Genomic DNA, 25,377 nt, shown 5'->3' on the forward strand with positions numbered 1-25,377 from the left:
TTCCTCTCTCCGTCTCTCCCCTACCCTCCCAGTTCAGTTTGCCGGCCATATTCAGTCTGGACTCCTCCAGATGCTTCTGGTTGTTCTCCCTTGTGTCTACAATAAAAACCTCTCCTCAGCCGTACCGGAGAGCAGTCATGTCTGCATTTTCATTCAGTCACCTAAGGTGAACCTGAGACAGTGACGCCTGAGCTCATCATTTCTGATGAAGATTAAAAACATAACATGGAGTTAAGCAAAGTGAGTGCAAAGCCTTATAAGGAGCATTAAGGGAATAGTGAAACCCCTGATCTCAGAGGGGATCCAAGAGGGGAAAACCCACAGAGCTGCTATCCAAGGGCTTTTTACAGGACTTATGAGAGAAATTAAACAAAGATGCAGGTGATCTTGGTTAATTCTCTGGGCTTATCATAAGTCTAACCAATGGAGGGCCCAAGACTCTGTGCATGTTTTCCTGACCCAACCAGGGGGATGATCACATGATGCTCAACCAATAAGGGAGGTGGTCACACTTTGAAGCCCCCCTGCCCTTCTCTGACTTATTTTGTTCATCTTGGTTTTCTGCTGACCATCTGCCCTGCGGGGTGTTTTACTCTCTGACCTGGCAGGTGCTGCTGGTCTTAGCCCTTTGATGGAGTAACGTAGTCAGAAGTTTTCTTGGGTCCCACCTGGCCCCCATGGACCCGAAGCTGCTTATAAAATAATCACTCAGAGGCTTAATGTTATTTATAACTGCTCAGCCATTAGCTCAGGCTTATTATTGACTAATGCTCACACTTAAATTAACCCCTAATTCTTATCTATATTTAGCCATGTGGCTTGGTACCTTTTCCCAGTTCTGCCTTGTCCTCTTGCTTCCTCTGTGTCTGGCTGGTGACTCTCTTTCTGCTTCTGCCTTTCTTCTTCCTCTCTCTCTCTCTTGGATTTTCCTGCCTGCTCCATCCTGCCCTGCCATAGGCCAATGCAGCTTTATTTATTAGCCAATGGAAGTAACACATATTCACAGCGTACAGAAAGACATCCCACAGCAGAGTAATTAGACTAACCTCTCTTTGTTCTCAAGTTTACATGACCAGCTTGCAGTTCATCAAGGAGCTAACTCCTGTCACAGCTACCAAGCTGCAATCTTTTCTTGGTTCCTTCATCTTCTGCTCCTAATCCACAGTGAAGTCTGGGTGGTCTCTTTTCAGGAAGAGGAGGAAGTGTTCTGTTAGAAGCTATTATTACTTATCATCTAGTCTATTGAAATTAGATACACCAGAAATAAGAATATTTAAAAAGGCAGAGGTCCCTCAAATATGTCCCCCAGGAAAGGAGACTTTGGGAGAACTAGCTGGCCAGCTGACACTGGCTCTGTCCCTGGAACCCCATTCTTTCTCTTCTCTGGTCAACTTGACAATCTCGTACTTGTAGTGTGAATTCTAATTGGTCTTAATAGTAAAAACCTGGAGTCAGATTTTGGGCTAAATGCTGAAAGATCAGAGGACAAAAGAGCAAGCCACAGCCACTTCTTACCTTGTCAACTCCTCAGCCTGAAAGGGGACTGAGTTCCTGTCTCAGTCCACCTTATATTCTTCTCTTTGTCCAGCCATATCACTTCCTGTTTCCTCCTCCCTAGTGCTGGGATTAAAGGTGTATGCCACCACTGCCTGGCTTCTATGGTTAACTAGTGTCTAGCTCTGCACTCTGATTTGTTAGAGCGCAAACAAAATATCACCACACATCCCCAGCTGCAAACCCTTTTATTTTTCATCTCCAGTGTTCCCAATATCACTCTTCTAACTCCAACATTCCTTTTAATGCTAATATCTGTTCATATTGCATGAATATAGATTTTAATCCTATTTTACATAAGAGAATACTGCAGCCATGACTTTACCAAACTCATCTCATGATTAGTGGAGGACCACGATGACAGAAGGAGAAGTTTTCTAGATGCCATGAGAATTGAGTGAAGGACAGAATTAAAGTGCAGATTCCATAGCGAGTAGACAGAGGTAAAGGTAGACAGACAAGAATTAGAATGAGGGATTTAACAGTTTGGAATTCCTGTGGGTAGATGTTTATGGCTTTTTTTTTAATGTTGGGAGTATGTATGGTTAATAAGTTGAAAAGTATGGCCTTGAATACACTGAGTATCCAGAACAAGCACCTGGTCAAGGCAGAAGGCATCCATGCAGGTTTTTGTTTTGTTTTGAACTTGACATAGGCTTGAATCATCTGGGAAGAGGGGTAAGCTTGCACCACTACACCCATCTAACATGATTTTGTCCTTCCTTCTTTCATTCCTTTTCCCCATTATCATAATAAAGGAACAAAATACCCTTCATAACTCTGATGCCCAGGAGATGGCCTTGAAGAAATTGCATAGACACACACTGCTGTTCCTGCCTCTGTTGTTTATAAGACGAGTGGGCAGCGAGTCAAGAGTGTGAAATCGACACTCTGGGGGAGATTCAGAAGCACAAGAGGACTGGGACAGTGACTGTCTATTTTTACATTACCTGCTTTCCTTGTGAGATAGGAATTTGTTCCCCAGGGTGCAAGAAAAAGAGTGAGCAGGCTTGCTGAAGCTTGTCACCCCAGCACTTGGAGATGGACACAGGTGCACTTTTTTTTTTTTTTTTTTTTTTTTTGCTGTTGTGATTTGTGTTTTGGGTTTATTTGTTTGTTTTTTCAGGACAGGGTTTCTCTGTTTGGCCCTGGCTCTGTGGACCAGGCTGGCCTTGAACTCACAGAGATCTGCCTTCCTCTGCCTCCCGAGTGCTGGAATCAAAGCTGTGCTCCACCACCACCATTTGATGCAGGTGCATTAATCTTGCTGACCTTGAGAAAGCCTGTGTCCAAAACACAATGTGTACAGCATCTGTGAACTGACATTTGAGGGAATACATGTGCTACATACATACAAGTTTGAGCATACACGTGTATGTATTCAAGGACACACACATACAAGCACACAAGTGCAAACATACAATGTGTGAGTGATCTGCACACACACATAAGTAAAAATAATGATAAAGAAGCACACAGTTACTTGAAGAACCAGGTAACTTTTTGGAAAACCTGACCTTCTGTGCAGGAGCATCCTGGTCATCAAGACCTAGGAGAATGAGACAGGGTGATACTGCTGAGAACACTGGGGTGGTGTCCTCTGGATGCTCTATGGTTGACAGAGCCCAGGAAGCCAAGATTTGGAGACTCTTATTATTGCTGAGTAGAATCCAGTTGGTGGGCTGACAAGGTGATCCCAGCTTTGTTAGCACTGTGGGTCACCTAGATGTCTCTGCAGCATGAGACGAGGTGCCTCTCAGAAGCTGCACTCGGGAGCAAAGGCCACCTTGATCAATTCTACTGGCATTAACCCCCTTGCAAATCATTGCAATATGTTTTCTATGTTCGAAATAAAATGGCATTGTTAAATGAGCTTTTTGTTGTTTTGAGACAGGCTCTTTATGTAGCTCTTCCTGGCCTGGTACTGTGTAGCCCATGCTGGCCTTAAATTTGAGGCCGTGTGCCTCGGCTTCCCGAGTGGCTGGGATCATCACTGCCTGCTTCTTATGGGCCTGTTTTTGTTTCCTGGCTTTTATATAGGGTCACATGTGTTTTAGGTTGGTATTGAACTTGGTATGTAGCAGAGGCTGTCCTGAACTCCTGATCCTCTCATATTGCCTCTTTGATGTTCATATCACAAACCTGTGCTGCCACACTGGTTTTATTTGACCATGGGGATTAAATCCAGTACCTTAAGCATCCTAAGCTTACCCTCTCCAAGCTGTGCTAAATGTGTCTTTTTTCTGAACTTGCCATTTTAAAAATGTGTGTATGGATGCATCTAAGGACACAACTGTATGGATGCCTGGTGACCTTGGCCATAAAATGTTGCTGGATCTCCTGGAAGTGGAGTGAACTATCATGTGGGTGCTAGGAATTGAAGTTGGGTCTTCTAGAAGAGCAACCAGTGCTCTTAGTCAGTAATCCTTCTCTCCAGCCCTCTGTCTTTTTTTAAATGTAACTTGCTGTGTGCATCGTCTTTTAAAAGACAATGTGTATTTGGATCACAGAACTATCTCAAAAGGCACCGTCAGGACAGGGCTTGTTGATGGTTGATGGTCTAGATCAGCACGTCCTGTGGGCACATCTGTGGGAGACTGTCTTCACTGCTGAGGAGAGACTCAACTGTCTCACGTGCCAGGCCCTGGACTGCTATATTCGAATAGAGCAAGCTAGCTGAACAACAAGCAAAAATGGCTATATTGGGGCTTGGAGCTGCCTAGGCTCAGTGTGCCGGGCTCTACTGACTCCCCATGGGAGACCTTGATTTGGGAGATGTGGGGTGGCTTGGGAGAGGGGGCTGGAGGGTGGGAGGAGGAAGGAGGTGGGATCTGAGGGTAGTATATAGAGTGATTAGAAAATTTAATAAAGAAAAATGAAAAAAATTAAATTAAAAAACAGAAAGTAAATTTAAAAAAAAGTGTAACAAAAAAAGTGCCTATATTGTCTCCCTGTTCCTGACTGTGGCAGTGATGTAAGTGATTAAATTACTTTCCCTAGATGACAGTGACCTGGATTGTAAACCGAGTAAACTCTTTCTTCCCTTGCTTTGCATCAGGATATTTTGCCACAGCTGTGGTGGAGAAACGAGGCCACCTTTCTTGGCTTTCTTATATTAATCCAGGGAGTGATTGATGATGGATCAATGGTCACCACAACTACCCAAGCCAGTGGCTCTACCATTTGTTCTCTCATTGATGAGGGATAAGGAATGCAAAGGAGTGAGCAAAGGGAAAGCTTGTTAAGGAAAAGTGAGACATGCCTAGACAAGGGATAATGCCCAGCCACATTGTGCTAAGCTTCTTCTGGGCTCCACGACTGAAACTGGACAATGAAGTTGGTTATTTCTTACTGAGATTCGTTATTTTCTGGACATAAATGCATAAATGTGAGCTGAGCAGATTGATGAGTGCCAAATGCTGTTTGTACATCCCCTTGGCCCTGTCATGGGATGATCATGCACCATTTGCCCAGTCAGTAAAAAGATGAGTCACTGGCTGTCATGGTCATCCCTGTTCATTCTTTTTTTTTTTTTTTTTTTAAGACTTATTTAGTTATTACAACATACAGTGTTCTGTCTGCATGTGTCCCTTCAGGCCAGAAGAAGTCACCAGATGGCACTACAGATGGTTGTGAGCCACCATGTGATTGCTGGGAATTGAACTCAGGACCTCTGGAAGAACAACCAGTGATCCTAACCTCTGAGCTATCTCTTCATCTCCCCACACTCCTGTTCATTCTTGTTTGCTTATTTGCATGGCCATTAATTAGACCATGTTCTCTTGGTCATGTGGTCAACTTGTTACCACAGACCCTTGTCCTTATTGTCCATCAGGAGCTGACTCCTAAGTCAATACTTTATTTCTACTGATTTACCTCTTAGACATATTCTCCATGATTGGGACAAATTTATCCACAAAAAAAAGGTTAAATTAGTCATGTTACTGTTAAAGAATAACCAAAGATAGGCAGTTTAAGCTTTAATATCATTCTTCAGGTCTCTGCCTACTTCTGTGAGTGATTCTGGACATAGAGGCACATACCATTAAACCCAGCACTCAGGAGTCAGATGTCTGTAATCCAAGAGTTAGAGAAGTGTAATACAGGAAGATCAGGAGTTCAAGGTCACCCTCTGCTACATAGCAAGTTCAATATCAACCTAAAATACATGAGACCCTGTACCCAAACCACAAAATAAAAACAGGCCCATAAGAAGCAGGGAGTGATAAGATACACCTATAATCCTAGCCACTAAGGAAGCTGAGGCAGACTGCCTCAAATTTAAGGCCAGCCAAAGCAGAGCTACATAAAAGACTCTGTTGCAAAACAACACACTGGCCTCTTTGTATTCACATCACAGTCCCTTTCGGTGCTTGAATACACATGCTGGCCCCGGATCTGAGGTCACCAACCAAACAACAGGTGCAGGATGATAGGGAGGTCTGGTGGCTTGCAAATACACTCCTAGCACTTAGGATTGCTTCAAGTCAAGGCCAGCGCCCATTTTGAATGTTTAAAAATGGGGTTTTCCAGACAGAGTTTCTCTGTACACAGAGAAAAGCCCTGCTTTTGCAGAGGACCAGATCCGTTCCCAGCACCCGCATCAGGCAGTTCACAATTGCCTGTAACTCCAGCTTCAAGAGGCTCCTACACATCTGGCCTCTGTGGAGATGAATGCTCACGTACATAAACCTACACATAGATATATACACAGATATCTAGTGAAGTAAAATTGTTTAATACACATATATGTGAATATACTACACATGTATCATATTTTTTCCAGCTTTCTGTGATCACACCCCCAAATGCCCTGTCGAGATGGGATGAAGAGCAGTCATTTTGAGACAGAATCTCCATCATAGCCAAGGCCAACCTGGGGCTCACTATGAAGACCAGGCTGGGCAGGAACTCTTCAGCCTCCAGAGTGCAGGGATTATAGGCATGATATAGGCATGAGCTTCTTTACCCAGCTAGGAAACAGTCTATTTGACGACACTGCCACAGGGATGAAATGAGACTGAGCATGGTGTGAACATGCAGAGTGTGTGAAGTTCTGTCTTCAATTCCAGTGAGTTGTGGAATCTAGTTTCTGACAGAGTCTCATCACAGAGACACTTTATTCTTTTTCTTTTGAGACAGATTTCACTCTCTAGTTCTGGCTTGCCTGGAACTCATCATGTAGACCAGGATGTTATCACAGAAATCCTCCTGCCTGGCTACTTTTCCTGACTATTTCTCATGAGGGAGAAGGGTGTGCCGAGGTGGGACTACATCTGGCAGGAGTCTGTTCTCACCTCCCACCATTCGGGTCCTGAGGATCAGTTTCAGGTCTTCAGGCTTGACATCTTCTCAGCCCACTCCCCACACCCACCTTTTAAAAAGGAATTGTATTTGTGTGTGCTCGTGTGCACACAGGAGTGCCTGCAAAGAGCAAAAGAGGCCTTCTACCCCCTGGAGCTGGACTTATGGTGAAAAAGAAGCACTCTTAACCACCGAGTCACCACTACAATACCAAAAGGCACATTTTCTGCATTAAAATGATGAAAATGGAGTCCAAGTCAAGTAGCCTCTAATGCTGTGCCCTACACAAGCACTGGAAAAGGACCAGCCTGGTGTTCCTGTGCACCCAACATTAATCATCCGTGAAACACAGAGCAGTAAAGACAGGAAAAAGTGCAGAGTTTTATTATGAAAAATCAGCGTTGAGTCTGTTTAAGAGGGTAACAAGGATTTATTAAGGTAATAAGAGGGGAGATACAGTCACAAACACAGAACCAAGTGAGCAGCTGTCGTCCATTTGCCCGGGAGCAAATGGATCCAGCCATCTGAATCCACCCCAAGAAGTGTCGGCTCTGCATGGGCGAGACAGTGTGCAGCTTGACCTACTTAAGGGGCCCCTTGGCAGTGGGATCAGGATCCTTCCCTGGTGCATGTATGGGCTCTTTGGAGCCCAGTGCCTATGGTGGGACACCTCACACAGCCCTGGTTCAGGGGGAGGGGGCTTGGACCTGCTTCAACTGAATGTCAGGATCTGCTGATTCCCCTTGCCTTGTAAGAGGTGGGAATGGGGGGGGGGAGACGGGGTAGGACACACTCTCCTTCATTTTAAGCGATCAGACGCCATGCCCTAAGACTTACACCGCAAAGCTAATTGGTGGAATGAATTTCCACTACAGATTTCTCACACCATGATGGATGAGGTACTATCACTTGACAGACAAGGAAGGCCCACTGAGCTTTAACAGTGACATGCACAGCATCACACAGCTGCCCAACACTGAGCTGCCTACAAAGGAGACATGAATGGCGCCACCTACACTGGAATTATCATTCTGCTATACTCTCCTATGCTTACATTTTTAATCAGCCATATTATTTTCAAAAGATAGTAGTCCAAATAGAGAACTGTCAAAAGTTGAAGAAAAGGGAGCATTATATGCTGAAGATGTGGATTAGTGTGAGGAGTGCATATCTAGTGTGCACACACCCTGGTTTGATCCCCAGGGATACATAAAACTAGTGTGAGTGAGGGAGTGCTGGAGTCAGGAGGCTCAGGATTCACGGGCACCTCTTGCTACATCACAAAATCAAGGATAAGGTGGGGATGTGATACACTTGTTGAGACAGACAGAGACACATACACAGAAACACTCGGGAAACCAATGCGCACTGCCTCAAATTTAAGGCCAGCACAGGCTACACAGTACCAGGCCAGGCAGAACTACATAAAGACCCTGTCTCAAAACAACAAAAAGCTCATTTAACAATGCCATTTTATTTCCAACATAGAAAACATATTGCAATGATTTACAGGGGGGTTAATGCCAGTAGAATTGATCAAGGTGACCTTTGCTCCCGAGTGCAGGGCCATCCTCCTCAGCTTCTGTGAGGTGCCTCCTCTCGTGCTGCAGAGAGGTGAGACATCCAGGTGACCCACTGTGCTAACAAAGCTGGGATCACCTTGTCAGCCCACCAACTGCATTCTACTCAGCAGTAATAAGAGTCCCCAAAGCTTGGCTTCCTGGGCTCTGTCAACCATAGAGCATCCAGAGTGGACCCCCCCCCCCCCAGTGTTCTCAGCAGCATCACCCTGTCTCATTCTCCTAGGTCTTGCCGACTAGGATGCTCCTGCACAGAAGGTCAGGTCTTCCAAAAAGCTACCTGGTTCTGCAAGTAACTTTGTGCTTCTTTATCATTATTTTTACTTCAGTGTGTGTGTGCAGATCACTCACACATTATATGTTTACACTTGTGTGCTTGTATGTGTGTGTCCTTGAATACATACACATGTATGCTCAAACTTGTATATATGTAGCACATGTATTCCCTCAAATGTCAATTCACAGAGGCTGTACACATTGTGTTTTGGACACAGGCTTTCTCAAGGTCAGCAAGATTAATGCACCTGCATCAAATGGTGGTGGTGGAGCACAGCTTTGATTCCAGCACTCGGGAGGCAGAGGAAGGCAGATCTCTGTGAGTTCAAGGCCAGCCTGGTCCACAGAGCCAGGGCCAAACAGAGAAACCCTGTCCTGAAAAAACAAACAAATAAACACAAAACACAAATCACAACAGCAAAAAAAAAAAAAAAAAAAAAAAAAAGGAGATGCACCTGTCTCCATCTCCAAGTGACAAGCTTCAGCAAGCCTGCTCACTCTTTTTCTTGCACCCTGGGGAACAATCTCCTGTCTCACAAAAGAAGCAGGTAATGTAAAAACAGACATTCACTGTCCCAGTCCTCTTGTGCTTCTGAATCTCGCCCAGAATGTTGATTTCACACTCTTGACTCACTGCCCACTCGTCTAGCCTTATGAACAACACAGCCTGGAACAGCAGTGTGTGTCTCTGCAATTTCTTCAAGGCCATCTCCTGGTCAGCAGATCTATGAAGGGTATTTTGTTCCTTTACTATGATAATGGGGAAAAGGAATGAAAGGAAGGAAGGACAAAATCATGTTAGATGGGTATAGCCGAGCAAGCCTCCCCCACCCCACCCACAAACCCACCCAACCACCCCAGTGGTTGGCACCAGGTGAAGCAGGGACCTCAGCCAACCAGGTACACTAACAGGGAACTGGTACAGAAGTGCCACAAGGGGGGCAGCACAACACCAGAGTTTCTGACAGGTTGCAGGGCCAGCAGCCTTCCTGCCTATCCTATTGGCACAGGTTGGGGTCTCCATGCTCTCCAAACCTTCCTCCAGACTGCCCCCCACAGGATCAACAGGGAGCATTACTCACACAGTTCCCCTGTGCCTCCCACAGGGCCAGCAGGAAGTACTTGTTGAACAGCTCCCTGGAGCCACACACAGGGGATGAACTCAATGCTCAGGCCAGTTCCAGATGTGAGTCACAGGGAAAAAAAAATACTGCACATCTAGACACCGGACTTTTTTCTCTCTATAAGAAAGGTCTTCTGATTCATACGGAATATGTGGTTGTTATGGGCTGCCATGTCACTGTTTTCTCAGATTTGGGCATTAAGATTTGGGGTAGGGGTTGTTTGCTTTTAAAATAGTGCCATTCCTCCTAGACTGACCTCCAACTCTCCATGTTGGAAGATGACCTTGACCGCCTGATCCTCTTGTCTCCACCCTCCAATACTGGGATTCCCAGCATGCTCCACCTGGTTTTATTTCCTGCTGGGCAAGAACCCAGGGCCAAGAACCAGTGTGCATGCAAGGTACATCAAGAACTAGTCCTGTTGTTCGACTTCTGTGTTTGAGAGAGAGACAGAGAGAGAGAGAGAGAGAGAGAGAGACAGAGAGACAGAGAGACAGAGAGAGACAGAGAGAGACAGAGAGAGAGAGACAGAGAGAGAGAGACAGAGAGAGAGAGATATCTCACATTGCCACCAAAGCTAGACTACTGCTTCTTATATAGCCCAGGCTGGCCCTGAATTTATGGATAGTCTCCTGTCTAAGCCTCCAGAGTCCTGGGATTATAAGCATACACCCTCACCCTGGCTCTAGCATCTAGTATTAAGAAAAACGCACAAACTCCCTAGAACTGGCTAAATGTGAGGGGTATGAGATCTCCCAAGGGGTGAGGGGACTAAACCTTCAAGTAGGGGGGTGCAGCTCCATCTCATAGTGTCATCAGGTACAGGTCTGGACATGGGCTGGTTGAGGCTGGTGCCTTCCATCCTGTCCCTCGGAGCTGCATAGAGAGTTAGATGAGTAAAACTTGAGAGCCGCTAGTCAGAACAGTCCTTCAAAGCAGCCTGGCTACACAGGTGACAGTCCAGGGACTGCTGCATACTGACCTGAGTGTCCTTGAGAGGGCATGGGACTGGGACAGCCTCCTTTCCCTCCCTCCTGCCCAGATCACAGCTCACCAGCTTCAGAAGAAGAGTGGTATCCGGACACAGCTCGTGTTTGTGGTACTTCAAAAGACACTCAATAGGAAAACTAGATTATCTAGAAAGGTTAAAAGAAAAAGAGAGAAAAAGTTCAGGGTCAAGGGTGTAGATCTGTAAATCCATCAGGAGGTCTTTCTCAGCTACATAGTGAGTCCCAGGCTAGCCTGAGCTACAGGTATGACTCAGCTCTTGCCCAGCATGCAGGCGCCACCACCACCATCAGCTTTCACCTTCTTTTTCGAGACAGGGTGTCTCAATGACCTCAGGCCAGCAAGCTCCCACACTTGCCTCTCTTCAGCCCCAGGCCTCAGATGACATAAGGACACAGCCACATCCAGTTTTCACACACTCCTTCCTTTCTCTGTGGGGTTTTAGCCATTCCCCCATCTCCCCAGACCGTGTCCAGATCTGATAGTTCAAAATGTTCAGAATTTCCATATTCTTTTTGAGACGGGATTCCACTCAGCCTGCAACTCACTCCTGCCTATACTGACCTTGAGCTTTTCATACTTCACAGGGCACAGTGGCTCAAAACTGGAATTTCTGCCTTGGGAAGTTAGAGACAAGAAGATGAGGATTCTGCTCAAGGTCATCTTTGGCTGCAGAGTGGCCTGCCTGGGATATAGGAGACTTTGACTAAACCACAAATGCTAACAGTGTTCCAGTGCACCTAAGAGACACTGAGGCAGCAGGATCCTCAGGAATTTAAAGCCAGTCTGGACTCTCTACCGAATTCAGTCCAGCCTGAGTTGCAGGGCAATACTCTGTATAAACACATAAACCAGCAGAGGAGCTGGGCGGTGGTGGTCCATGCCTTTAATCCTGGGATTTGGAAGGTAGAGCCAGGCAGATCTCTGTGAGTTCAAGTAAGTCTGGATTACAGAAAGAGATCCAGGACAGGTACAAAAGCTACACTGAAAAACCCTGTCTCTAAACACAAACAAACAAACAAACAAAAAAACAGACAGACAGACAAAGAAACGAAACAGCAGATGAAAACAGTTTGTAGCAAAGTAGACAGAACCAAATGTCAGAAATGAAAATGGACTTGTGCATGTGGCACCTTAATACACCTGTCAGGGAATGAAAGCCAATTTCCATCTTTGGTTGTAGGTGGAATGTGTTTCCTTAGCATGCGTCTGTGAGACTGTTATTATTAGGGTGGGTCATTCAAAGTTTTATGTGTGTTATTTTTAGTTGGTCAGGATTAATATCATGTATCTATTTCAATCAATTGCAATTTTTAATTTATGTTTGCATTTTGGGTTTGCTCTTTATAGCAATCTTCAGTGTTTGGTGATTTTCTGGGAGTCCTGTATAAGACTGAACAGCTGACCTGCCTGGAAGTTGTTCATGTAGAAGAGAGGCAGAGAGAGAGAAGGAGAGACACAGAGACAGAGACAGAGACAGAGACAGAGAGAGATACTCACCAGTGGCTTTATATTCCTGGGGATGGGGGCAGGTGAACAATACAGTTGTCTTAGGGGGATCACAATGTGAGAGGCCAGATCTCCCTCCCAGACTGGCCAGCGTCGCCTGTGAAGTCCTCCTCAGTTTTTTTCTGAGGAGATCCATTGGGTGAGGCCAGAAAAGGATCCGGTGGAATGTAATTTCCAAAGTTGTTGTCAATGGGTTGGGAAGCATGGGGTTCTGGGGTACTCTTCTCACCCCAGAGTGGAAGAAGGTCCTCTTTTCAGATTGAGCACATTAAAATGTCTGTCCTGGGACCTTAGTGGTGCTCAGAGGACAGAAGAGATGTGACAGATGTGTTCTCCTAGTGCTGGAACACTATCAGGACTCGCTGTTGGACACAGAAGCCAGCATAGCATGATTATCAAACCAGGACCATTGTTTCCTGTCACATTAAGGATATACATAGATCCATGTACCAACCACATCAGTCACACAGACTCTTCCATGCCTCGTGCTGTGGCATGTTGGCACTGTCTAAGGAGAAAGAACACACAAAACGAGACCTTACCAATGTGACTGTGGGAGGGACATGGGAGGCTTCCAGAAAACTCGCCCAAAGGATGTGCAAAAGCCTGCTTACCTGTATAAGAACAAGCCACCTTAGGGATATGAACCTCTGAGTCAGACTTGGGCTGGCAAGAGGCAGGGCCCACAGCAGGTTGCTGCCCCCTCATAAGGCTTTCTGGTTCCATCCATATCACCACACCTATCAGTGCCTCATGGTGTGGCATGTGGTGGTGAGTGTGAAATCCAGTTCCCAATGGGAATGGTGGCCTTGAAGGAGCAAGCATGGAGAGGCAGCAGGTGAGTAACTAGAGGCCAGAATTGGTGGAGAGAGAAGGCTCAGCCGGCCCTGGATTCACTCCTCAGTAGAGATTGTCCCAAGCTTTGCTCTGAGTTGGGTGTGAGGACTCAAGCAGTGTACCTTGCTGTGATGACTTTTCGGGGTTCTTGCAAAAGGTTGGCAGGATGCTACCTGTAGCATAAAAAGAGTCTTATTAATAAAAACAAACCCAGAGCCAGGTATTGGGGAGAATGCTGGAAGATCAGAGAAGCACAACAAGCCACAGCTACCTCTCCTTTCAGTTCCTCAGCTGATCCTGTTTCCTCCGACTGGAAGCCTCTGAGTTCTCATCCAAATACATCTCTGCTGAACTGCTGCTGAAAAGCCTAAAAGCTTAACCTGCCTAGTTCCTGGTCCTCATGCCTTATATACCTTTCTGCTTTCTGACATCACTTCCTGGGATTATAGGCTCACTTTCTGGGATTCAAGGCATGAGTCGCCATGCCTTGCTGTTTCCAGTGTGGCTTTAAACTCACAGAGATCCAGATGAAACTCTGCTATCCATGTTATAGGACTAAAGGCGTGTGTGCCCCCATTTTCTGGCCTCTATGTCTTGGGGCTATTCTGTTCTCTGACCCAGATCAGTTAATTAGGGTGCACAACATTTTGGGGAACACAATCACCACAGCTACCCTCTATTGGAGCCCTACAGGGCTGCTTACTGTCCACAATCTGAACCAGGGAACCCATCTTGGGGCAGGGAGGACAGGCTGACTAGAAATACTCTCCCTGGGGAGAGAAGTCTCACGTCATGGAGAAGACCCTGTTCTCTGCCCAGAAACAGGGAGCAAAGGAGAGTCACTACCCAGAGGGCAATTTCTGATGTTTAGCCAGGAGGGGAAGAGGGCAAGGGACTATTGTTCCAAGAGACAGCTTAGGGCCCCTTTGCACCTCAGCCCTCCTGTCTGAGCAAGACCCTGTGGAAAGCCTGTCCTTCTTGCCTGGGATTTTACCTGGAGAGATCTGTGCTGGGGTGGACAGCTCTTCCTCTACAGGAGGGACCTATGTCCATTCTGCCTCCTGGACATCTGTCCTGGCTCCCTGTGGGGCTGTCCGATTCTCAGCCAGACCGGTCCCCAACCCGTGGCTCACAAGCCATGGAGCTGGGACTTGACCTCTTCAGCACTTCAAAGCAGAAAGACACAGGAAGGACACTCTTAGTGGCTTTGGAACACACAGGACTTATTGTGCTGGCCCTGCATGTCTGAGCTAACGGTGTGACTCGGTTAGAACAGCTCTTGCATAGCATGTAGGGGGCCCTTGGTTTGGACTCCAGGACCAAATAAACCAGGCTTGGTGGAGAATTCCTGGAGTCCCTATATTTGGTAAGTGGAAGCAGAAGGATTAAAAGTTCAAGGTCATCCACCCCTACATAGATAATTTAAATATCAAAAACCCTCAAACACACTGGCAGCCTGAACTACAGACAGAAAACCCAAGTCAAAACAAGAGGAGAGTAAAAAATGAGAGGATTCCTCATTAGAGGGGACTGATAGTTATGCCACTGTGGTGTTTAAGAGTCATGTGCTTTGGCAAAGAAAAGAAAAGGCCATGAGTACAAGGAATAGACAGTAGTGAGGGGTATGGCGAAGGACAGGGTGGAGAACTCTGCACAAAGAGTGTGAGTGTTTGTGCAAGGTGCATGTGTGACCACAGGTGTGTGTGTGTGTGTGTGTGTGTGTGTGTGTGTGTGTGTGTGTGTGTGTTTTGTGTGTGTGTATGTGTGTGTTCCTGTCTGTCTGTCTGTTCTAACCCTTTGTGCACACATGTAGACCAGGAATATTCATCAACTGCTTTTGCACCTTAGTTCTTTTGTTTTTTGTTTTTTGCCACAGGGTTTCTCCAAGTTTACCTGGCTGTCCTGGAGCTCGCTCTCTAGACCAGCTGTCTTTAAACTCACAGAGATATGCCTGCCTCTGCCTCCCAGTCCTGGGATTAATGGGTGCTCCGCCACCACAGGATTTGACCTCCATTCGAGACAGTGTGTCTCACTGACCTCAGGCCAGCAAGCTCCCACGCTTGCCTCTCTTCAGCTACAGGCCTCAGATGACATAAGGACACCGCCACATCCAGTTTTCACACACTCCTTCCTTTCTCTGTGGGGTTTTAGCCATTCCCCCTCTCCCCAGACCGTGTCCAGATCTGATAGTTCAAAATGTTCAGAATTTCCATATTCTTTTTGAGACGGGATTCCACTCAGCCTGCAACTCACTCCTGCCTATACTGGCCTTGAGCTTTTCATACTTAACAGGGCACAGTGGCTAAAACTGGAATTTCTGCCTTGGGAAGTTAGAGACAAGATGATGAGGATCCTGCTCAAGGTCATCTTTGGCTACAGAGTGGCCTGCCTGGGATATAGGAGACTTTGACTAAACCACAAATGCTAACAGTGTTCCAGTGCACCTAAGAGACACTGAGGCAGCAGGACCCTCAGGAATTTAAAGCCAGTCTGGACTCTCTACCGAATTCAGTCCAGCCTGAGTTGCAGGGCAATACTCTGTATAAACACATAAACCAGCAGAGGAGCTGGGCGGTGGTGGTCCATGCCTTTAATCCTGGGATTTGGAAGGTAGAGCCAGGCAGATCTCTGTGAGTTCAAGTAAGTCTGGATTACAGAATGAGATTCAGGACAGGTACCAAAGCTACACTGAAAAACCCTGTCTCTAAACACAAACAAACAAACAAACAATAAAACAGACAGACAAAAAAACGAAACAGCAGATGAAAACAGTTTGTAGCAAAGTAGACAGAAGCAAATGTCAGAAAAGAAAATGGACTTGTGCATGTGGCACCTTAATACACCTGTCAGGGAATGAAAGCCAATTTCCATCTTTGGTTGTAGGTGGAATGTGTTTCCTTAGCATGCTTCTGTGAGACTGTTATTATTACGGTGGTCATTCAAAATTTATGTGTGTTATTTTTTAGTTGGTCAGGATTAATATCATGTATCTATTTCAATCAATTGCAATTTTTAATTTATGTTTGCATTTTGGGTTTGCTCTTTATAGCAATCTTCAGTGTTTGGTGATTTTCTGGGGGTCCTGTTTAAGACTGAACAGCTGACCTGCCTGGAAGTTGTTCATGTAGAAGAGAGGCAGAGAGAGAGAAGGAGAGACACAGAGACAGAGACAGAGACAGAGACAGAGACAGAGACAGAGAGAGATACTCACCAGTGGCTTTATATTCCTGGGGATGGGGGCAGGTGAACAATACAGTTGTCTTAGGGGGTTCACAATGTGAGAGGCCAGATCTCCCTCCCAGACTGGCCAGCGTCGCCTGTGAAGTCCTCCTCAGTTTTTTTCTGAGGAGATCCTTTGGGTGAGGCCATCAAAGGATCCGGTGGAATGTACTTTCCCAAGTTTTTGTCAATGGGTTGGGAAGCATGGGGTTCTGGGGTACTCTTCTCACCCCAGAGTGGAATAAGGTTCTATTTTCTTTTCAGTTTGAGCACATTAAAATGTCTGTCCTGGGACCTTAGTGGTGCTCAGAGGACAGAAGAGATGTGACAGATGTGTTCTCCTAGTGCTGGAACACTATCAGGACACGTTGTTGGACACAGAAGCCAGCATAGCATGATTATCAAACCAGGACCATTGTTTCCTGTCACATTAAGGATATACATAGATCCATGTACCAACCACATCAGTCACACAGACTCTTCCATGCCTCGTGCTGTGGCATGTTGGCACTGTCTAAGGAGAAAGAACACACAAAACGAGACCTTACCAATGTGACTGTGGGATGGACAGGGGAGGCTTCCAGAAAACTCGCCCAAAGGATGTGCAAAAGCCTGCTTACCTGTATAAGAACAAGCCACCTTAGGGATATGAACCTGTGAGTCAGACTTGGGCTGGCAAGAGGCAGGGCCCACAGCAGGTTGCTGCCCCCTCATAAGGGTTTCTGGTTCCATCCATATCACGACACCTATCAGTGCCTCATGGTGTGGCATGTGGTGGTGAGTGTGAAATCCAGTTCCCAATGGGAATGGTGGCCTTGAAGGAGCAAGCATGGAGAGGCAGCAGGTGAGTAACTAGAGGCCAGAATTGGTGGAGAGAGAAGGCTCAGCCGGCCCTGGAGTCACTCCTCAGTAGAGATTGTCCCGAGCTTTGCTCTGAGTTGGGTGTGAGGACTCAAGCAGTGTACCTTGCTGTGATGACTTTTCGGGGTTCTTGCAAAAGGTTGGCAGGATGCTACCTGTAGCATAAAAAGAGTCTTATTAATAAAAACAAACCCAGAGCCAGGTATTGGGGTGAATGCTGGAAGATCAGAGAAGCACAACAAGCCACAGCTACCTCTCCTTTCAGTTCCTCAGCTGATCCTGTTTCCTCCGACTGGAAGCCTCTGAGTTCTCATCCAAATACATCTCTGCTGAACTGCTGCTGAAAAGCCTAAAAGCTTAACCTGCCTAGTTCCTGGTCCTCATGCCTTATATACCTTTCTGCTTTCTGACATCACTTCCTGGGATTATAGGCTCACTTTCTGTGATTCAAGGCATGAGTCGCCATGCCTGGCTGTTTCCAGTGTGGCTTTAAACTCACAGAGATCCAGATGAAACTCGGCTATCCATGTTATAGGACTAAAGGCGTGTGTGCCCCCATTTTCTGGCCTCTATGTCTTGGGGCTATTCTGTTCTCTGACCCAGATCAGTTTTTTAGGGTGCACAACATTTTGGGGAACACAATCACCACAGCTACCCTCTATTGGAGCCCTACAGGGCTGCTTAATGTCCACATTCTGAACCTGGAACCCATCTTGGGGCAGGTAGGACAGGCTGACTAGAAATACTCTCCCTGGGGAGAGAAGTCTCATGTCATGGAGAAGACCCTGTTCTCTGCCCAGAAACAGGGAGCAAAGGAGAGTCACTACCCAGAGGGCAATCTCTGATGTTTAGCCAGGAGGGGAAGAGGGCAAGGGACTATTGTTCCAAGAGACAGCTTAGGGCCCCTTTGCACCTCAGCCCTCCTGTCTGAGCAAGACCCTGTGGAAAGCCTGTCCTTCTTGCCTGGGATTTTACCTGGAGAGATCTGTGCTGGGGTGGACAGCTCTTCCTCTACAGGAGGGACCTATGTCCATTCTGCCTCCTGGACATCTGTCCTGGCTCCCTGTGGGGCTGTCCGATTCTCAGCCAGACCGGTCCCCAACCCGTGGCTCACAAGCCATGGAGCTGGGGCTTGACCTCTTCAGCACTTCAAAGCAGAAAGACACAGGAAGGACACTCTTAGTGGCTTTGGAACACACAGGACTTATTGTGCTGGCCCTGCATGTCTGAGCTAACGGTGTGACTCAGTTAGGACAGCTCTTGCATAGCATGTAGGGGGCCCTTGGTTTGGACTCCAGGACCAAATAAACCAGGCTTGGTGGGGAATTCCTGGAGTCCCTATATTTGGTAAGTGGAAGCAGAAGGATTAAAAGTTCAAGGTCGCCGGGCGTGGTGGCACACGCCTTTAATCCCAGCACTCGGGAGGCAGAGCCAGGCGGATCTCTGTGAGTTCGAGGCCAGCCTGGGCTACCAAGTGAGCTCCAGGAAAGGCGCAAAGCTACACAGAGAAACCCTGTCTCGAAAAAACCAAAAAAAAAAAAAAAAAAAAAAAAAGTTCAAGGTCATCCACCCCTACATAGATAATTTAAATATCAAAAACCCTCAAACACACTGGCAGCCTGAACTACAGACAGAAAACCCAAGTCAAAACAAGAGGAGAGTAAAAAATGAGAGGATTCCTCATTAGAGGGGACTGATAGTTATGCCACTGTGGTGTTTAAGAGTCATGTGCTTTGGCAAAGAAAAGAAAAGGCCATGAGTACAAGGAATAGACAGTAGTGAGGGGTATGGCGAAGGACAGGGTGGAGAACTCTGCACAAAGAGTGTGAGTGTTTGTGCAAGGTGCATGTGTGACCACAGGTGTGTGTGTGTGTGTGTGTGTGTGTGTGTGTGTGTGTGTGTGTGTGTGTGTGTTCCTGTCTGTCTGTCTGTTCTAACCCTTTGTGCACACATGTAGACCAGGAATATTCATCAACTGCTTTTGCACCTTAGTTCTTTTGTTTTTTGTTTTTTGCCACAGGGTTTCTCCAAGTTTACCTGGCTGTCCTGGAGCTCGCTCTCTAGACCAGCTGTCTTTAAACTCACAGAGATATGCCTGCCTCTGCCTCCCAGTCCTGGGATTAATGGGTGCTCCGCCACCACAGGATTTGACCTCCATTCGAGACAGTGTGTCTCACTGACCTCAGGCCAGCAAGCTCCCATGCTTGCCTCTCTTCAGCTACAGGCCTCAGATGACATAAGGACACGGCCACATCCAGTTTTCACACACTCCTTCCTTTCTCTGTGGGGTTTTAGCCATTCCCCCTCTCCCCAGACCGTGTCCAGATCTGATAGTTCAAAATGTTCAGAATTTCCATATTCTTTTTGAGACGGGATTCCACTCAGCCTGCAACTCACTCCTGCCTATACTGGCCTTGAGCTTTTCATACTTAACAGGGCACAGTGGCTAAAACTGGAATTTCTGCCTTGGGAAGTTAGAGACAAGATGATGAGGATCCTGCTCAAGGTCATCTTTGGCTACAGAGTGGCCTGCCTGGGATATAGGAGACTTTGACTAAACCACAAATGCTAACAGTGTTCCAGTGCACCTAAGAGACACTGAGGCAGCAGGACCCTCAGGAATTTAAAGCCAGTCTGGACTCTCTACCGAATTCAGTCCAGCCTGAGTTGCAGGGCAATACTCTGTATAAACACATAAACCAGCAGAGGAGCTGGGCGGTGGTGGTCCATGCCTTTAATCCTGGGATTTGGAAGGTAGAGCCAGGCAGATCTCTGTGAGTTCAAGTAAGTCTGGATTACAGAATGAGATTCAGGACAGGTACCAAAGCTACACTGAAAAACCCTGTCTCTAAACACAAACAAACAAACAAACAATAAAACAGACAGACAAAAAAACGAAACAGCAGATGAAAACAGTTTGTAGCAAAGTAGACAGAAGCAAATGTCAGAAAAGAAAATGGACTTGTGCATGTGGCACCTTAATACACCTGTCAGGGAATGAAAGCCAATTTCCATCTTTGGTTGTAGGTGGAATGTGTTTCCTTAGCATGCTTCTGTGAGACTGTTATTATTACGGTGGTCATTCAAAATTTATGTGTGTTATTTTTTAGTTGGTCAGGATTAATATCATGTATCTATTTCAATCAATTGCAATTTTTAATTTATGTTTGCATTTTGGGTTTGCTCTTTATAGCAATCTTCAGTGTTTGGTGATTTTCTGGGGGTCCTGTTTAAGACTGAACAGCTGACCTGCCTGGAAGTTGTTCATGTAGAAGAGAGGCAGAGAGAGAGAAGGAGAGACACAGAGACAGAGACAGAGACAGAGACAGAGACAGAGACAGAGACAGAGAGAGATACTCACCAGTGGCTTTATATTCCTGGGGATGGGGGCAGGTGAACAATACAGTTGTCTTAGGGGGTTCACAATGTGAGAGGCCAGATCTCCCTCCCAGACTGGCCAGCGTCGCCTGTGAAGTCCTCCTCAGTTTTTTTCTGAGGAGATCCTTTGGGTGAGGCCATCAAAGGATCCGGTGGAATGTACTTTCCCAAGTTTTTGTCAATGGGTTGGGAAGCATGGGGTTCTGGGGTACTCTTCTCACCCCAGAGTGGAATAAGGTTCTATTTTCTTTTCAGTTTGAGCACATTAAAATGTCTGTCCTGGGACCTTAGTGGTGCTCAGAGGACAGAAGAGATGTGACAGATGTGTTCTCCTAGTGCTGGAACACTATCAGGACACGTTGTTGGACACAGAAGCCAGCATAGCATGATTATCAAACCAGGACCATTGTTTCCTGTCACATTAAGGATATACATAGATCCATGTACCAACCACATCAGTCACACAGACTCTTCCATGCCTCGTGCTGTGGCATGTTGGCACTGTCTAAGGAGAAAGAACACACAAAACGAGACCTTACCAATGTGACTGTGGGATGGACAGGGGAGGCTTCCAGAAAACTCGCCCAAAGGATGTGCAAAAGCCTGCTTACCTGTATAAGAACAAGCCACCTTAGGGATATGAACCTGTGAGTCAGACTTGGGCTGGCAAGAGGCAGGGCCCACAGCAGGTTGCTGCCCCCTCATAAGGGTTTCTGGTTCCATCCATATCACCACACCTATCAGTGCCTCATGGTGTGGCATGTGGTGGTGAGTGTGAAATCCAGTTCCCAATGGGAATGGTGGCCTTGAAGGAGCAAGCATGGAGAGGCAGCAGGTGAGTAACTAGAGGCCAGAATTGGTGGAGAGAGAAGGCTCAGCCGGCCCTGGAGTCACTCCTCAGTAGAGATTGTCCCGAGCTTTGCTCTGAGTTGGGTGTGAGGACTCAAGCAGTGTACCTTGCTGTGATGACTTTTCGGGGTTCTTGCAAAAGGTTGGCAGGATGCTACCTGTAGCATAAAAAGAGTCTTATTAATAAAAACAAACCCAGAGCCAGGTATTGGGGTGAATGCTGGAAGATCAGAGAAGCACAACAAGCCACAGCTACCTCTCCTTTCAGTTCCTCAGCTGATCCTGTTTCCTCCGACTGGAAGCCTCTGAGTTCTCATCCAAATACATCTCTGCTGAACTGCTGCTGAAAAGCCTAAAAGCTTAACCTGCCTAGTTCCTGGTCCTCATGCCTTATATACCTTTCTGCTTTCTGACATCACTTCCTGGGATTATAGGCTCACTTTCTGTGATTCAAGGCATGAGTCGCCATGCCTGGCTGTTTCCAGTGTGGCTTTAAACTCACAGAGATCCAGATGAAACTCGGCTATCCATGTTATAGGACTAAAGGCGTGTGTGCCCCCATTTTCTGGCCTCTATGTCTTGGGGCTATTCTGTTCTCTGACCCAGATCAGTTTTTTAGGGTGCACAACATTTTGGGGAACACAATCACCACAGCTACCCTCTATTGGAGCCCTACAGGGCTGCTTAATGTCCACATTCTGAACCTGGAACCCATCTTGGGGCAGGTAGGACAGGCTGACTAGAAATACTCTCCCTGGGGAGAGAAGTCTCATGTCATGGAGAAGACCCTGTTCTCTGCCCAGAAACAGGGAGCAAAGGAGAGTCACTACCCAGAGGGCAATCTCTGATGTTTAGCCAGGAGGGGAAGAGGGCAAGGGACTATTGTTCCAAGAGACAGCTTAGGGCCCCTTTGCACCTCAGCCCTCCTGTCTGAGCAAGACCCTGTGGAAAGCCTGTCCTTCTTGCCTGGGATTTTACCTGGAGAGATCTGTGCTGGGGTGGACAGCTCTTCCTCTACAGGAGGGACCTATGTCCATTCTGCCTCCTGGACATCTGTCCTGGCTCCCTGTGGGGCTGTCCGATTCTCAGCCAGACCGGTCCCCAACCCGTGGCTCACAAGCCATGGAGCTGGGGCTTGACCTCTTCAGCACTTCAAAGCAGAAAGACACAGGAAGGACACTCTTAGTGGCTTTGGAACACACAGGACTTATTGTGCTGGCCCTGCATGTCTGAGCTAACGGTGTGACTCAGTTAGGACAGCTCTTGCATAGCATGTAGGGGGCCCTTGGTTTGGACTCCAGGACCAAATAAACCAGGCTTGGTGGGGAATTCCTGGAGTCCCTATATTTGGTAAGTGGAAGCAGAAGGATTAAAAGTTCAAGGTCGCCGGGCGTGGTGGCACACGCCTTTAATCCCAGCACTCGGGAGGCAGAGCCAGGCGGATCTCTGTGAGTTCGAGGCCAGCCTGGGCTACCAAGTGAGCTCCAGGAAAGGCGCAAAGCTACACAGAGAAACCCTGTCTCGAAAAAACCAAAAAAAAAAAAAAAAAAAAAAAAAAAAAAAAGTTCAAGGTCATCCACCCCTACATAGATAATTTAAATATCAAAAACCCTCAAACACACTGGCAGCCTGAACTACAGACAGAAAACCCAAGTCAAAACAAGAGGAGAGTAAAAAATGAGAGGATTCCTCATTAGAGGGGACTGATAGTTATGCCACTGTGGTGTTTAAGAGTCATGTGCTTTGGCAAAGAAAAGAAAAGGCCATGAGTACAAGGAATAGACAGTAGTGAGGGGTATGGCGAAGGACAGGGTGGAGAACTCTGCACAAAGAGTGTGAGTGTTTGTGCAAGGTGCATGTGTGACCACAGGTGTGTGTGTGTGTGTGTGTGTGTGTGTGTGTGTGTGTGTGTGTTCCTGTCTGTCTGTCTGTTCTAACCCTTTGTGCACACATGTAGACCAGGAATATTCATCAACTGCTTTTGCACCTTAGTTCTTTTGTTTTTTGTTTTTTGCCACAGGGTTTCTCCAAGTTTACCTGGCTGTCCTGGAGCTCGCTCTCTAGACCAGCTGTCTTTAAACTCACAGAGATATGCCTGCCTCTGCCTCCCAGTCCTGGGATTAATGGGTGCTCCGCCACCACAGGATTTGACCTCCATTCGAGACAGTGTGTCTCACTGACCTCAGGCCAGCAAGCTCCCATGCTTGCCTCTCTTCAGCTACAGGCCTCAGATGACATAAGGACACGGCCACATCCAGTTTTCACACACTCCTTCCTTTCTCTGTGGGGTTTTAGCCATTCCCCCTCTCCCCAGACCGTGTCCAGATCTGATAGTTCAAAATGTTCAGAATTTCCATATTCTTTTTGAGACGGGATTCCACTCAGCCTGCAACTCACTCCTGGCCTTGAGCTTTTCACACTTAACAGGGTACAGTGGCTAAAACTGGAATTTCTGCCTTGGGAAGTTAGAGACAAGATGATGAGGATCCTGCTCAAGGTCATCTTTGGCTACAGAGTGGCCTGCCTGGGATATAGGAGACTTTGACTAAACCACAAATGCTAACAGTGTTCCAGTGCACCTAAGAGACACTGAGGCAGCAGGACCCTCAGGAATTTAAAGCCAGTCTGGACTCTTTACCGAATTCAGTCCAGCCTGAGTTGCAGGGCAATACTCTGTATAAACACATAAACCAGCAGAGGAGCTGGGCGGTGGTGGTCCATGCCTTTAATCCTGGGATTTGGAAGGTAGAGCCAGGCAGATCTCTGTGAGTTCAAGTAAGTCTGGTCTACAGAATGAGATCCAGGACAGGTACCAAAGCTACACTGAAAAACCCTGTCTCTAAACACAAACAAACAAACAAACAAACAAACAATAAAACAGACAGACAGACAAAGAAACGAAACAGCAGATGAAAACAGTTTGTAGCAAAGTAGACAGAAGCAAATGTCAGAAAAGAAAATGGACTTGTGCATGTGACACCTTAATACACCTGTCAGGGAATGAAAGCCAATTTCCATCTTTGGTTGTAGGTGGAATGTGCTTGCTTAGCATGCATCTGTGAGACTGTTATTATTAGGGTGGGTCATTCAAGGTTTTATGTGTGTTATTTTTTAGTTGGTCAGGATTAATATCGTGTACCTATTTCAATCAATTGCAATTTTTATTTTATGTTTTCATTTGGGTTTGCTCTTTATAACAATCTTCAGTGTTTGGTGATTCTCATGGGGGTCCAGTTTAAGACTGAACAGCTGACCTGCCTGGAAGCTATTCTTGTAGAAGAGAGGCAGAGAGAGAGAAGGAGAGACACAGAGACAGAGACAGAAAGAGATACTCACCAGTGACTTTATATTCCTGGAGATGGGGGCACGTGAACAATACAGTTGTCTAAGGGGGATCACAATGTGAGAGGCCAGATCTCCCGCCCAGACTGGCCAGAGTTGTCTGAAAAGTCCTCCTCAGTTTTTTCTGAGGAGATCCAATGGCTGAGGCCAGCAAAGGATCCAGTGGAATGTACTTTCCCAAGTTTTTGTCAATGGGTTGGTAAGCATGGGGTTCTGGGGTACTCTTCTCACCCCAGAGTGGAATAAGGTTCTCTCTTCTTTTCAGATTGAGCACATTAAAATGTCTGTCCTGGGACCTTAGTGGTGCTCAGAGGACAGAAGAGATGTGACAGATGTGTTCTCCTAGTGCTGGAACACTATCAGGACACGTTGTTGGACACAGAAGCCAGCATAGCATGATTATCAAACCAGGACCATTGTTTCCTGTCACATTAAGGATATACATAGATCCATGTACCAACCACATCAGTCACACAGACTCTTCCATGCCTCGTGCTGTGGCATGTTGGCACTGTCTAAGGAGAAAGAACACACAA

General features: G+C 46.7%; 1 protein-coding gene across 12 annotated transcripts in view; it reads right to left on the reverse strand.

The window, feature by feature from the left end:
• Nucleotides 1–8,312: 8,312 nt before the first annotated feature.
• LOC121828199 (sperm motility kinase-like) overlaps nucleotides 8,313–25,377 on the reverse strand; it is a 32,233-nt gene continuing 15,168 nt past the window's right edge. Inside the window, exons 10-26 of one of the 12 annotated variants that reach the window (XR_013050004.1) lie at nucleotides 24,836–25,356; nucleotides 22,478–22,649; nucleotides 21,607–21,657; nucleotides 21,262–21,455; nucleotides 20,634–21,155; nucleotides 18,248–18,419; nucleotides 17,377–17,427; nucleotides 17,032–17,225; nucleotides 16,404–16,925; nucleotides 14,187–14,358; nucleotides 13,315–13,365; nucleotides 12,970–13,163; nucleotides 12,347–12,863; nucleotides 10,893–10,974; nucleotides 9,797–10,714; nucleotides 9,170–9,464; nucleotides 8,313–8,462 (exon numbers count right to left, since the gene is read on the reverse strand). The gene's annotated coding sequence lies outside the window, so the exon portion shown is untranslated. Of the gene's footprint in view, nucleotides 8,463–9,169; nucleotides 9,465–9,796; nucleotides 10,975–12,346; nucleotides 12,864–12,969; nucleotides 13,366–14,186; nucleotides 14,359–16,403; nucleotides 16,926–17,031; nucleotides 17,428–18,247; nucleotides 18,420–20,633; nucleotides 21,156–21,261; nucleotides 21,494–21,606; nucleotides 21,658–22,477; nucleotides 22,650–24,835; nucleotides 25,357–25,377 lie in introns of those variants that run through there. The other 11 variants (XR_013050002.1, XR_013050001.1, XR_013049999.1 and 8 more) reach the window with 11 other exon arrangements.

The sequence above is a fragment of the Peromyscus maniculatus genome, chromosome 3, assembly GCF_049852395.1.
Source record: "Peromyscus maniculatus bairdii isolate BWxNUB_F1_BW_parent chromosome 3, HU_Pman_BW_mat_3.1, whole genome shotgun sequence".
NCBI lineage: Eukaryota > Metazoa > Chordata > Mammalia > Rodentia > Cricetidae > Peromyscus > Peromyscus maniculatus.